Consider the following 10,831-nt stretch of genomic DNA (forward strand, 5'->3'; position numbering starts at 1 on the left):
TGGTCCATTCTGAGAATGTCCTCCCTTCCCTACTATCCTTCATATGAAGCAGCTCCCACCCAGCACTAAGGGAAAAGTTGGTTTTCTTCACTTTGAAAAGCTAAAAGATTCAGGTAAAATACACAAAAATACGTTTCTCTCTCTTTGCTGCCATTACCAAGAGTAACACACTCTCTTTTGGCCTAAGATAGGTAGGTGCTTTTGAAACATCCAATCATAGATTAGGATCAAGAAGGGATCTTAGAGTCTAGATCTCTAGTTTTGTAGATGAGGAAATGGAGATGAAGAAAACCAACTTTACAAAGGCAGTGCCAGAAGCTAGATTTGAACCCACGTCCCTCCACTGTGTCATTCTTCCACCTTAACTTTCTCTATGATCTGTCTCCATTGAAACAAAACCTCATCTTCCAGTCTCAGACCTTAACTGAACCTTCTGCTCAGCTGATTTATCGATTAACAAGGGCGAGGCCATTTGAAAAACACAGAGCAAACATTAGAACATTAAAATTAGAACATAAAACATTAGAACATTATTTATGGGGGAAAGAGTACACGTGTGTGCTAGTAATTCATTCCCCAGTAATCTGAATTTAAATTTTGTTATTTTTTGTTATTTTTGCAAGACTTGCCCAGCCTTTAATTAACAAAGTTGTTTTCCTCTGTTTTGAAGAAACCTCTAACTCAAAATGAAGCCTGATACCATTAGAGTCTGTGAATCAATGTCAGGAAAGTAATAAGCTACCCCTCTCCTGACATTGTTCTGCTTACTAAAACCATTCCAAAGATAACAGAATGCTGGGGCTGGAAGGGGCCTCCATCGCCCTTGAATCCAACTCACAACTGAAAAGAATCCTCTCTGCAATTTACCAGAAAATAATCCTCTGGCCTTGGCTTCAAGTCCTCCATTGAGGTAGAGCCATTACCTCCCAAGATGGGCCCTTCTAGTTTGGATGAGATAGCTCTAATTGTTAAGAGAGTTTGCCTTAAGCGAACCTTAAATAGGCTCCTTTGCCCCATCCACCTCTTGTTCCTAGTTCTGTCCTCTAGGACAAAACAGAACAAGCATCAATCCTCTTCCTTGCACCAATTCTTCAATATTGAAGAAGCTATCATATCCCATTGTCATTCTCTTCTCCAGACTTCTGTTGTTGTTTGGTCATTTTTCAGTCATGCCCCACTCTTCATGACCCCATTTGGGTTTTGGTTTTTTTTGTTTTTTTGTTTTTTGACAAAGATACTAGAATAGTTTGCCTTTCCTTCTCCAGTTCATCTTACAGATGAAGAAACTGAGGCAAATAGGGTTAAATGACTTGCCCAGGGTCACACAGCTGGGAAGTGTCTGAGGCCAGATTTGAACTCTGGAAGATGAGGCTTCCTGACTCCAGGCCCAGCCCTCTCCAGGCTGATTATCCTTACTTCTTCCTATCAGTCCTTATATGGCATGAACTCAGGACCTTTCACTATCCTGGTTGTCTTTCTCTTATCATATTCCAGCTTATCAACGTCCTTCCTAAAATATGCTACCCAGAAATCACCATAACAATATTCTAGCTGTACTCTAACTAGGACAGAATACAAGAGAATTCTCATTCTTATTCCTGAACGTTACATTGACTCTTAATTCAGGCTGAGACTGTATTTACTTTCTTGGCCATTATACAGTTGACTCACATTGATTCAGCCAGAAAGGTTGAGGGTGAAAAGTACCTAGCAAAGGACTGTGAACTCTTACCTTTCATCAGAACAGGTTACTAATTGCTAAATCATACACACCACCTTCCAGTTCTATCTTTCTATTCCCTCCAGATGATTTTGCTTAGATGGGTCTCATGTTTACGTAACTCACTCATTTTTTAAAGGCTCAAATAGACGACCACCCCCCCCACCTTGCCTAACCTTCCTCCTCCCACCTTGGAGGTAAGAAAATGAACAAAATTAACATTATTTACTACTTACTTGGATATTTCTTACTCATCATAGAGGAATGTCAGTTGTCCAGACTTATAGAAGTCCCACCTAAGAAATGAACAGAGGGAGTGGGGGGGAGAGGTACCCTCACAACCTATCTCTAAAATCCCATTTACCACAAGTAGTGTTAAAAAGCTATTAATATCTTAAGAGTAGAAAAGTATGCTGATTTTGGGTGTGGATTCTTTTTTTAAAAAAACCCACAAACATTTTATATTCAGTTTGAGGGGGTGAAGTTTTTTATCTTCAGCATCCAAATGTTACTCTGCCCACAAGCAAAAGAAATGTCATAATTTTTATACTTTTGAATTTATATTTATTAGATTATATTTAAAATATACTTGCTTTGAACAATTTATTTCTATGAATTTGAGCCTTTCATTTTAAATGCATGCTCTACACACACACATCACACACACACACGCACACTATCAGGTCAGCTAGTTAGCACAGTGGACCAAGCCTGGGACTGGAGTCAAAAAGATCTGAGTCCAAATCTGGTCCCAGACATTTACTAGCTGTGTGACCATGGGAAAGTCACTTAACCTCTCCTTACCTCAGTTTCTTTAATTGCAAAAAGGGGATAATAATAACATCTACCTCCCAGGGTTGTCAAGAGGATCACATATGATGATAATTGTAAAGCACTTAGTACAATGCCTGGCACATAATAAGTGCTACATAAATGCTATCTATTATTAGCCATTACATACACATACACCTGCGCATTCACATATACATACACGTATACATATGTATATGTACATATATGCTCATGTGTATATATATTTATTTGGTCCAGAAGTTATTTCATTGGTGTAAGGAATGTTTATTGTACCAGTACTTATCAGTGACTGTTCTAAAATTTATAATCTTAAAAATCTTTTAAGGGCACCAGAAGGCTGAGTGTCTTGTCCAGGGTCCCTCCCGCAGTCAGCATATTTCAGAATAGATCTTGAAACTAGATTCCCCTGACTTAGAAACCAGCCATCCACCACTGGGCAATACTGCCTCTCACAATATATCACAGGAATTCTATTCCTCAAAGGAGTGTCAAAGGACTTGTTGTTGTTCAATCATGTCCAACTCTTCATGACCCCATTGGAGGTTTTCTTGACAAAGATACTGGAGTGGTTTGCCATTTTCTTTTCCAGCTCATCTAACAGATGAGGAAACTGAGGCAAAGTTAAATGACTTGCCCAGGGTCATACACCTAGTACATAACTGAGGTCAGATTTGAACCCAAGAATATACGTCTTTCTGACTCCAGGTCTGGCGCTTTATCCACTGTGCCACCATCAAAACATTATATGAGTAAAAAAAAAAAAGTTATTTGACACAAATAAGGAAAAACTCATGGCTGTTTCTCATGAGGGTGAGAGAAAGCCCCTAGAACATCTGGGGGCCTCCCTGTAGTGAACTTGTTGGAGAATGTGGACAAGGGTCACATAGATCAGGGTGGATGTGCTAGGATCTGCACAATTGGAGGAAATCCCCACTAAGGAACTCACAGATCCCTTTGAGCATATGAGTAGTCAGGACATGAGAGTTTCATTCTGTCTCTTCTTGTACTTTGTCAATGTGATTTTCAATCTTATTTTTACTAGTCTACAAATCCTATGAGAAACAGTGTTTAACGGAGATAATCAGCAGCTTTCTTTCTGAGAAGAACCTTTCCTTTGGGGCTCACTTAGCACAGTGCCTGGCACATAGTAGGAACTTAGTAAATGTTTATTGATTGGTTGATTGGTGCAACAAGCATTTATTGGATGTCTACCAAGTCCTCCAAAGCATACTAGGTACTATGGAAGGTGTAATCAAAGTATAATCCAGTCTCTTGCCCTCAAGAAACATAATATCTTCTTGTAGAGAATAAACTAATGCTACCAAATGAAATCCGATCAAGAAGCAACATGTGTAGCATTGATGATTTGTGCTATAAGAAAGTCTGTGAGATCATAAAATCATAGGAGCCTGGATTTAAAGCTGCAAGGGACCTAAGAGTAAACTTAGTCTAACCCCCTCCTTTTACAGGTAAGGAATTCTCAGAGACAGTGAGTCAGCTAGTTAATAAACATTTATTAAGCTCCTACTATGTGCCCAGCAAGCACTAAGCACTGGGAATGAAAAAAAAAAGACAAAATACAGGCCTTGCTCTCAAAAAGTTTATAGTCTAATGAGAGAGGAAACATGAAAACAACTACGTACAAACAAAATATAGATAGGATAAAATGGAAATTATTGACAGAGGGAAGGCACCAGAATCAAGGGATATCAGGAAAGGCTTCTCCCAGAAGGTGGAATTTTAGAAAAGAAGCCAAGAAGTGGAGATGAGGAGGAAGGACATTTCAGGCATGGGGGGATAACCAGTGAAAGAGTCCAGAGGTGGAGTAAGTGACTTGCCCAAGGTCACATGGCTAGTAAGCATCAGAGCTAGGATTCAAACCCAGATCCTCTGATCAAAGATCCAGCACGCATTCTGTTGTACCATACTGCCTCCCTAAGGTCAAAAGGCTCTTTCTTAGCAATGACTTTAAAACCATCATCAACAGAGATAGTTTTACAGCTCCCACTGAAAGTATGACACTGAATAAAGGCTCGTAGGATTGCAGGATTTAGAGCTGGAAGGGACCTTGGCAATCATGTAGTACAATATTCTTAATTTTCAGATGAGGAAACTGAGTCCTAGACAGGTTAAATCACTTAAGTAGTAAGTCACAGAGCTGGAATTTAAATGCAGTTCCTCTGGCTTTGGGGATGGTAATCAGAACTCCTGGGTTCACTGCCCCAGCTTGTCACAGGTATGTTATAACGCAGTCACCCTCACCTCACGGGGATCTCTTGAGGTTTCTTGTTGCCAAGAATAAGGGAGGAAGTGATTCAAAATAATCCCAACTGGAAAATTAACTGAAGATGTTCTCTCTGAGTGTTACTCAGACTGCAACCTCGTGACAACCTTTCTCCCTTTTGTCACCTGGCCTGCCCTAGAAGGAGAGAAAAATAGAAACCTTTCTTCTGAGTTCCAGTTTGGGACTGAGGGCAGAGTCCTTCTGTGGACAGAATAGGAAGGAATTATAATCTGCTAGGATTGAATTAGCCCAAGGCATGCAAAATGTATAGCATTTAAACCTATAATTTAACTATGGCAAAGTTTATGGGACCCCTGTACCTACTTCCTTTTCCCCTCAACTGGACAACTGGCCCCAAAGGGAAAAAAACTGAAAAGATTAGCCTGATGCTCATTTTTAATTACTAAGCTTCATATTCCCTGGGGAGAAGTTGGCATCTTTCATGGGAGACGGGAAGGCCCCATGTCATCTAAATCCTTTATTTATTGATGAGGGCGGGGAGTTCCTGTTACAAACTCTATCCAGGCATTGCCTGAAATCTGTCTGGGTTTGTTCCAAGATGCTCTCATGTCCGTTTTTGAAATGACTGCCCCTCTAGCTCACCAGTGTCACACCCAAAGGAAAGACTGTGCCTTCTTTCCCCACCCTCTCCTTCTTCTCTGCCTCCCACAAGATCAGTTCAGCTACTTGAGGAGGGAGAAAGCCAGGCAAGCAGTGAAGGTTCTGCTTGGAGTTGTCTCTAATTGTCTTCGTGTTACAGAAAGTGTGATATTTCTGGCCAACTCCGAACCTAGCCACCTTTACTCCTGCCATCATCCCCAACTCCTCACCTCTGGAAGTTTGGCTGCCCCTGAAACCACCCTAGGCTCTATTAGGTGAATTTTCACCTTATCTTTCCAGGATCTAGGCCTCTACCTCACTTCCTAATCATAACTAAAGCATGCTATACCACCCCCATCCCCTTTGTCTTTCCTCCTTAGAATATGTAACAGGAGATTTATCGACCCCCATAGTTACAAATGTAACCTCCTTGAGGGCAGGAATGTCTTCCATAATGAGAACACAGTAACATAGTAAACACTTAATAAATTCTGTATCTACCTAGCTATCATCTATCTCTCTGCCTATCTATCTACCTGTCTATTTGTCTGTCTCATGGAGAGTCAGTCTATCCATCTATTTGTCTATCTGACTGCCCGTCTACCTATCTATCTATCTGTCTGTCTGTCTGTCTGCCTATCTATCTGCCTGCCTACATATGTATGTATGCATGTATGTATGTACGTATGTATGTATGTATCTGTCTGTCTGTCCATCTATCTGCCTGGCTGACTTCCTACCTGTCTATATATGTATGTATGTATGTATCTGTCTATCTATTTGTCTGTCTGTGTGTCTGTATGCCTGTCCGTCTATCTGTCTGACCGACTTCCTACCTGTCTATGTATGTATGTATGTATGTACCTGTCTGTCTGTCTGTCTGTCCATCTATCTGTCTGACTGACTTCCTACCTGTCTATATATGTATGTATGTATGTATGTATGTATGTATGTATCTGTCTATCTGTCTGTCTGTCTGTCTGTCTGTGTGTCTGTATGCCTGTCTGTCTATCTGTCTGACTGACTTCCTACCTGTCTACGTATGTATCTGTCTGTCTGTCTGCCTGCCTGTCTGTGTATGTATGTATGTATGTATCCATCTATCTATCAGTCTATCTCTACTTCTCTTTCTACTTGTCTGTCTTGTCTGTCTGTCTAGCTAGCTAGCTATCTACCTATCTGGGGACGAGCGTGTCAGGGGCTGTTAATTTCCCATTGGTTATTTAATCTGCTATCAAACAACAAATGTGGGCCAGCCACTATGCTAAGCACTGGGGACCCAAAGAAAAGGCAAAAACAGTCCCTGTTCACAAGGAACTCACATCCCAATGGAGGAGATAACATGTATGTAAGTAGGCCTATACAAGATACCCACAGATTAAATAAAAGGTAACCTCAGAGGGGAAAGCACCAGCAGCTAGAGAGATCAGGAAGGCCTTCTGTAGAAGCTGATGGTTGAACTGAGGTATGTAGTGGTGTCTTGGGTTGATCTCTAAATAAAGCTGTAAAAGAAAAACAAGTGATTTGTCATCATCATGAGCCTTCTCAGTGATGGATTTTCCCCAACTAGCCATTAATTGCTCATATCCTACTATATGTTTCCCAAAGATTGCTACCTAAAAATAAAACTAAGATTTATACAGGAAATACTTCTCTGCTGATCTCATTGTAAATTCATTCAACAAGCATTTATTCAGCACCTACTACATGTGAAGCCTCCACTGGAAGTCACCCTCTACTGTGCACAAGTGACCCTGCATTATCATCACTCAATAAACATATATTAAATTCCTGCTATATACCAGGCATTATGCTAAGTGCTGGGGATACACACACACACACACACACACACACACACACACACACACACACACGAAAGATACTTCCTGCCCTCAAAGAACTTACAATCTACTGGGAGAAGACTATACACAAAAGGAAGCTGAAAAAGGGAGGGAGGAAAAGAAAGATACCCAGTTTGGGGGGCATTATGGAGAAGTTCAAAGGAATGCAGCCAGGTGGCAGATGAAGAGATGGCTGACCTGGGTGTCCTCCTTAAATGGAGGTTTTTGGTATAGCCAATCAGAAGGGCAGATGGTACTGATGAGGTTTGAGTACCAAGGCTGATGGGCGAAGATTGTCCAAGTCTATGCCTTTGGAAGGCAAACTCTGGCAGGTCCTAATGAATTCAAACCCTGCCTCAGACACTTATGAGCTGTGGGACCCTAAGTAGGTCAATTAATCTCTCAATTAGCCTCAGTTTAATCCTCTGTAAAATGGAATAGTAATAGCCCCCACCTCACAGGAATATTATAAGGATCAATTGAGATAGTACATGTAAATGGCTTTACAAACTGTAAAACAACATTTAAATGTTTATTATTATCATTATGATTACTGAACTGGAAAAATTTTGAATATGAGCCTGAAGCCAGACTACAGTTGTTATCCAAGAACCAGTCCAAGTTCAGAGTCCAGTTCTTGGTCACAGGATGATACATTCATTTTTTGACCATACCAGTGGTAATGACCAATCAATCACTAACATTTATAAGCACCTGAAATGTATGGGTGTGCAAGGAAAACTAGCTCCTCTGGTGTAAGGGCTTGCTGAGCCCTTTTGGAAGCTGCTCATCCATCTTTGGTTTCCACCTGATTCACTCAACTTTCACCTGTGTCTCCAACAAGCTGTAGCATGCACAGCAGCCATACCCAGGATAAAATCATCTCAGCAGACAGGCTAAATTAGGTTGGGGGTAATCAACAGGCCTCAAACCCATCCGTGAGGTAGGGGGATGTCTACCCCAAGCACATGAAGACCTCTCCCCACCAGGGGAATGGGTAGATGAGAACAATTTGTTCTAACAGCCATGAAGGCAGTTGAAGTAAGTGCCACGGAGTCCTTAGAGATTGGTCAGACATTGAAGATGCTAAGGTCATTTGCTGCATCCCAAGCCATTGCCAGACATCTTGACTTGTGTCCTGCCACTGGACTTTGATGACTCTGGGAGAGAGTGAGGCTGACAACTCTGTGCAACTCTGTTTCACTTAAATCCAATTCATGCACAAGTCAGTATGTCACCTCCTTGGTCCTCTTTGAAAAAGGACAAAGAACATTAAGCACCTATTTGGTGCCTAAGACTATGCTAGATGTAGGGCATACAAATACACAGAATAAAACATAGTGATCTGTTTCAGTTGAAGGGAGTACCCATTCTGATAGAGTCAAAAACTGTTAAGTACTGATATGTTAAAATATATTAAGGCAGTCAACCAGACCTGGCAGATAAAGGAAGAGCTTAGATTATACTAGAACAACGAATAATGAGAAGATTAAGGTTTCCAGCTCATTTATAAACATGCTTCCCACTCAATCTACTTTCAACTAAAATCAAGACTATAAGAACATTTCTGTTCTGTTTAGGGAGGCAGGGTTTGATTTTATAATGAAAGGATTTGGCTTTGGATCCCAGCTCTGCCATTTATTTACTGGTGTGATCTTGGACAAATGAATCTCTTTGGACTTCAGTTCCTCATTTGTAAAATGTAGGGATTGGACTAGATTTGAAAAAAAAAAAAAAGGGAAGACTTGAATCCCATTCCCACCTGATCTACTTGGGCAGTTAATTCTACCTTTACTTCACCACTACTACAACTCCTCCCCCCACCCCAACTGCCTTGATCTCTACCTCTGGTCCCCATATCCTGATAAGTGAGCTTTTGCCTTATCTTGCCAGAAACCAGGCCTTCCAACACCACCACCATCATTTCCCATCTAGGCCATTTCTTCACCATGCCATCCCCTAACTCCCCATTTATGTTCTGTTTTCCAGTATTAGATTGTAAGTTCCTTGAGGGCAAGGATTGTCTTGTTTTTTTTGTATTTGTAGTGCCAGACACTAGAACAGTGTCTAGTACATAAAAAGCACAATACATTCTCTCTGTCTCTGTTGCTCTCTTTCTGCCTCTATCTCTTTTCATCTCTCTCTCTCTTTCTGTCTCTCACTGTCTGTGTCTCTGTGCCTGTTCCTGTCATTCTCTGTCTGTCTCTCTCTGTCTCTCTTTCTGTCTCTGTCTGTCTCTCTGTGTGTCTCTCTCTGTCTCTGTCTCTGTGTGCGTGTGTGTGCGCGCGCACGCGCACATGCATGCCTCTGACTCTGTCTCTGTCTCTCCCTCTCAGCAAGACAGTCTCATAGTCCCTGCACTAGGGAGAGATGATACATAAAAGAGAGCGGCTAGGTGGTACAGTGAATAGAGCATTGGGCCTGGAGTCAGGAAGAATTGAGTTCAAATCTGGCCTCAGACACTTACTAGCTGTGTAACCCTGGGCAAGTCACTTAACCCTGTTTTCCTCAGTTTCCTCATCTGTAAAATGAGCTGGAGAAATGTAGTGGCAAGCAAAGTGGGGCTTTTTGCTGTTTTTTTCTTTTGGAGGGCTTCTCAGCACTAAGGCAATCAAGTGCCTTTGATTGAGCCTTGCCTTTGTTTAAATCAAGAGTCTTTGATTGAATCAAGAGTCTTTAATGGCCTGCTTAAGTCACAAGAAAGCCTAAGTCGCATGAGTTTGAATCACATGGTTGTGACACCTCTGACCCTGAGGAAGTGTATACATGCTCTGGAGTTAGCATTTTGCTTTGGGGGCTCACTTATTGGAAGAGTGTTCCTGTGATTTGGCCACATAAGACTCTGAGTAGCCATTAAGGAGCCCCCCTGGCTTTGAAAACCCAGATGTTGGTGTTTCTCTCTCTGGTAACTATGTATGTATTGCTATGGACAGACAGTTAGAAGCCCTATCTGCTGATTTCTGTTATTTGCTCTGTTTATATAATTTCTGCTTGTAATCTCTGTGTTTTCTCTGAAGTTCAGGGTGCTAACTTTTCCTCCCGAACTAAGTGAATGATATATATATATATATATACATATATATATATATATATATACATATATATGTGTGTGTGTGTGTGTATACATATATATATATAATATATGTTTAATTAAAGTAATATTGTAAACCCCTGAAAGTTGCTCTCCTTAGAAAAGCAGATGAAAAAAAACTGTGCTAGGGGGCAGCTAGGTGGCGCAGTGAGTAGAGCACCGGCCCTGGAGTGAGGAGGACCTGAGTTCAAATGTGGCCTCAGACACACTTACTAGCTGTGCAACCTTGGGCAAGTCACTTAACCCCAATTGCCCTGCCTCGCCCCCTCAAAAAAAAAAGCCTGTGCTAGCAACCTTCTTGTGTGCTGGTGTTATTGGCCTTACACCTCCACAGTAGCGTTGTTACAAGAAAGAAATGGCCAACTACTCCAGTATCTTTGCCAATAAAACCTCAAATGGGGTCACAAAGAATTGGACACTACTGAAACAACTGAATAACAATAACAATACGTATAAGACGTTCAGCTATGAGTCAGATGGAA

This window comes from Trichosurus vulpecula, chromosome 8 (genome assembly GCF_011100635.1).
Source record: "Trichosurus vulpecula isolate mTriVul1 chromosome 8, mTriVul1.pri, whole genome shotgun sequence".
NCBI lineage: Eukaryota > Metazoa > Chordata > Mammalia > Diprotodontia > Phalangeridae > Trichosurus > Trichosurus vulpecula.